Consider the following 4,874-nt stretch of genomic DNA (forward strand, 5'->3'; position numbering starts at 1 on the left):
GGAACACGAGTTTAAAAATTGGTGACAAATTTTGGGGAAAGGCATATGGCATAAAGTTTCCTGAATGGGTACAAAGCATGCAGATACTTCACTTGTGTTAATTAAAGGAGGTCTCCTAGACATTTACTATTCAAATATATAGGATGACTCATTCTACAGATACTAGTCAGTCTCTAGGCCCAGCTATTCATGTCTTTGTCCAATGAACTCATAAATACATTGACCAGGGTGGCAAGGATGGAGGTTATGCATGAGTTCAACATCATCATCATATACTTCAACTTACCAATGTCAACCTAGCTATCATGACTAGTTAGTATCCAGTTTGCCAGTAAGAGTGACTAAGAGTTAGGTTACTATATGACATAATTCCCTCAGATGGTCAAATAGCCATTGGTGCCAGATTGATTGCACTCCATCACTTCCAGCACAGAAGAAGGAGCATTTTATCCTTACCAAATAAACAATCATTTTGTATGCAGGTTTGCGATCCTTGCACATAAGGTGTGGCCAAAATCCCTATTTGTGGTTTTATAGAGTGCTTATTTACTATTATAACATTTCACATAGCTTGCTTCAGATCAAAGATCTCACTTGGTAGCCAAAGAAGAATAGCCATGAGCTTTTGCTCTTGGAATTTATAGACTTTACCATGTTCTTCATAATTCTTAAGCACCTGGGTTGATAAAATGACGAAATGACCTCTCAAAGACAATTATTACTGCCAACCTAGCAATAGTACTTTACAAACCTGGACAAGTTTCTCCAGAAGGCTGGATATATTCTGAGTCAGTACCTGAAATATGGTACTAGCACTCTGATAGCCAGGGTTCACGGGATCAGATGTCAAGGACTGAAAATAGGAGTGACACCAGTCACACGTACCCCTAGTGACTCACCATCAATTTTTTTTTCTTACTCCTGTGTCATTATGTCTCCTAGCCTACAAGCTTTGGTTATGGTAAAGGAATGTGTCTATTAAGAAACACAACAGTGTTTCCGCTGAACTGAAAGTTACCAGTGCCACCCAGCTATATGGGAGTCTTCGTGCTTCTGAGTCAACAGGCAAAGATGTACGCTATGTGGCTGGTTGGGCTGATTGGTCAGGACCATGGGATAACCCTTACCTCTCTTGATAACACCCTATCATGTGATCTAAGTGGGTGGAAAACTACAATTTAATTCAGACAGAATCACTAATAATTCTGGCATTTTTAACAGTGAGGATTCAAGTTACTCTGTCAGATAAACACAACCAACCACCCATAGTGCTTGATAAAGGCAAAGAAAAAACAAAATGAGCAATAAAAGAAGTTAAATATAAATTAATCTATGACTATAGGACCAGTTACAGAAATTGACTGCAATTTTTACAAATATTATTCATTGTGTAATGGATACCTCTGTGTGTATGTTCATATAAGAAACTATAATGGAGTTCAATCTGTAGCAGGAGCAGAAAGTAGACCTCAGAGGCCCTGAGCAGTCCCACCACCATCGCTGGCCTAGTTACCATCACACCTGGGGAGGAGCCGCAGCTGCCTCAGCCGGCCCCAGTCACCATCACCACAACCATGAGCAGCAAGGTGGAGACCCAGCAGCCACCCGCCGCCCCCGCCCTCAGCGCAGCTGACACCAAGCCAGGCACTAGGGGCAGCAGCACAGGAAGCAGTGGGAGGTGGGGGGCGTCTCACATCGGTGGCACCTGCTGGCGAGGACAAGAAGGTCATCTCAATGAAGGTTTTGGGAATAGTAAAATCGTTCAGTATAAGAAACGGATATGGTTTCATCAATAGGAATGACACCAAGGAAGATGTATTTGTACACCAGACTGCCCTAAAGAAGAATAACCCCAGGAAGTACCTTCGCAGTGTAGGAGATGGAGAGATTGTGGAGTTTGATGTTGTTGAAGGAGAAAAAGTTGTGGAGGCAGCAAATGTTACAGGCCCTGGTGGAGTTCCAGTTCAAGGCAGTAAATACGCAGCAGACCAGAACCATTATAGATGCTGTCCACATCGTAGGGGTCCTCCACGCAATTACCAGCACAATTTCCAGAATACTGAGAGTGGGGAAAAAGAATGAGGGATGGAGGGCTCTCCCGGAGGTCAGGCCCAACAACGCCAGCCCTACCGCGGACGAAGGTGCCCACCTTACTACATTGACCTGTGGGCATCGACCACAGTATTCCAATCCTCCTGTGCAAGGAGAAGTGATGGAGGGTGCTGACAACCAGGGTGCAGGAGAACAAGGTAGAAAGTGAATCAGAATATGTATTGAGGTTATAGACCACGATTCTGCAGGGGCCTTCTTCGCCAAAGACAGCCTAGAGAGGATGGCGATGAAGAGCATAAGGAAAATCAAGATGAGACCCAAGGCCAGCAGCTATCTCAATGTTGGTACCTTCAAAACTTCAATTACCAATGCAGATGCCCAGAAAACCCTAAACCACAAGATGACAAAGAGACAAAAACAGCTGATCCACCAGCTGAGAACTCCTCTGCTCCTAGAGCAGGGCGGGGCTGAGTAAATGCCGGTTTAACATCTCTACCATTATCCGGTTTAGTTATCCAGCAAGAAAGAAATGAAGAGGAAATTCCAGCAATAAGAAATGAACAAAAAATTGCAGCTGAAAACCGTTAAGTGCTTGCCTTTTGCCTGTTGATCAGATAACTAGAGCTATCTGGATTACATATGCAGCATTGGGTTTTTATTACTTTTACCTAAAGACTTCTTTTTTTGGTAGTGACAAACGTTTTTGTTTTTTGTTCTTTTTTTTTTTAAAGCCTAGTTTTTCTCAGCATCCCTTTAAAGGTTTTTAAGTTGTTTCATATCTGGTCAAGTTGAGATTTTTAAGAACTTCGTTTTTAATTTGTAATAAAAGTTTACAACTTGATTTTAAAAAAAAAGTCAACATATTGCAAGAACCTGTTAATAAAGGTCTTGGGGCCAGGGAGATGGCTCAGTGGATTAAGTGCTTCCCCGGCAAGCACAAGGGTCTGAGTTCAATCCCCGGTTCCACCAAAATAAATAAATAAATGAATAAGTAAATGAGGTCTTAAATAATTGAAACAGAAAGAAAGAAAGAAAGAAAGAAAGAAAGAAAGAAAGAAAGAAAGAAAGAAAGAAAGAAAGAAAGGGAAAGGAAAGAAAGAATAAGGACAAAACTAAAGATTATATGAAGACTTTATCTCTTCTGGGGAAGAGATTAGTGTGTTTCTAATTGCACAGAAGAGTAGTACAATGCTAGGTAGAATTATTATGCTGGTTACTATTGTCTCTTGGATGCTGTGTGTACCATCCCCATGGAAAAACAGGGTGTTTAGTACTATGTCCCTGAAATACCCTTTCACATTTCCAGATCTCTTACCAAGCCAAGGGGATACTGTAAGCACATAGGGCATGAATTGTCTAGGTGAATATTATCAGAAAGATACTAGGAACTAAGCAAAGTACCAAAACTGCTCACTGCATGTGTTAACTTAGTTATTCCTTCAAACATTAGTCAGATCATGAAATTCAGCAAGCTAGTTATGTTGCTTCTGTGTAGCGGAATCTGTAAAAACCATTCCTTGTTGTAATTCAGCATGGGACAGCCACTGTCCTGCTTGCTACCAGGGAACACTCCAAGCACTTACGGACAAACACTTGTTCCACCCTTTGCCACTAGGCCTCTCCAGTAGTGCTGTTGTTGATCATGCATGCCTTGTGGACTGAATGATGCTATTTTAGAGTATATGTCCACATGGGCTTGGGGAGGCAGTGCTATTGGGTACACATTGGTCATGGATTTGCATGGCCCTTCCAGTTGGTGCTGCTGGAGTGATAAATTCTTCTAATGGGCTTTTCCCTGTTAGTGCCAATTAACTCTGTCCTCCTCTGTTAGTACTATAGTACATCTCAATAAATCTCATTTCTCACAAGTTTTATTATTTTATTTTTTGGTCTCTTAGCAACCTAATGTATTTCTCTTTGACCATAGAGCTATGGACAGGAAGGTATGGCTTAAGAAAATGATTTTGGATGCCAAATTGACATGACATGGTTTTATTATGGTGTTCACTTTTATATACTAATCTGATTGGAGTAAAACTTGTGCTTACTAACATTAAGGAAAATAGTAAACTTTCAAAGTTTTCTTTTCCTTCCTCTTTTGAATGTAGCAATCCTCCTATGCTAGGCCTTGATTTGGTTGTTTATTATCTGACTATTTGAAAGTAAATAATTTAGTTTCCTTAAGACTTAATTTTCTTCTTCTCCAAAGTTAACAGAAAATATACAGCTAATATGTACATCAAATACAATAGTGCAGTAAAAGGGCTTATAACTAGGTAATGTTAGTACACCCTGCATTGTGATTGGGAATTTTTTCTTTGCATCTGATGGTTAGAAAGACAAGAATTGATGCTTGCTTTGGCAGCACGTATACTAATATTAGAATGACACAGAGAAGATTAGCATGGCCCCTGCACAAGGATGGGCATGCAAATTTGTGAAGCATTGCATATTTTTACTCCAAGAATAAGAATGGAAAGAACCCACCAAAATAAGGCAAACAATTAAAGACAGGAGAAAAGGGGATGTACAACAGCAGGTGAATAACATGTCAATCATAAGTCAATACATCTCAATTATAGCCATAAATGTAAATGGACACAACTCACCAATTAAAAGAAGTAGACCGGCAGAGTGGATTAGGAAGCAAAACTCCAAGGGCTGAAAGTCAAAAGATGGGAAAAATTCTACATGCCTAAGGACATCTGAAAAAAGTAGAGGTAGCAAAACCTGTTCACAGGCAGGCTCAACTTCAAACAAAGAATGATCAAACAAAATAAAGAAGCCCACTATATACCGGTTATGGGAAAAATTCAAGAGGA

At 40.4% G+C, this 4,874-nt stretch overlaps 1 non-coding gene and 1 pseudogene across 1 annotated transcript; both read left to right on the forward strand.

Annotated features, from left to right (window-relative positions):
* The first annotated feature begins 1,574 nt into the window (after positions 1-1,574).
* LOC101584885 lies at positions 1,575-2,523 on the forward strand (annotated as a pseudogene).
* A 1,882-nt stretch (positions 2,524-4,405) lies between these two features.
* On the forward strand, positions 4,406-4,509 carry LOC111813178. The gene has a single exon (XR_002818498.1). It is a non-coding gene; the product is annotated as a U6 spliceosomal RNA (small nuclear RNA).
* The last annotated feature ends 365 nt before the right edge of the window (positions 4,510-4,874 follow it).

Source organism: Octodon degus, unplaced genomic scaffold (assembly GCF_000260255.1).
Source record: "Octodon degus isolate 3935 unplaced genomic scaffold, OctDeg1.0 scaffold00169, whole genome shotgun sequence".
In the NCBI taxonomy this organism is placed as follows: Eukaryota; Metazoa; Chordata; class Mammalia; order Rodentia; family Octodontidae; genus Octodon; species Octodon degus.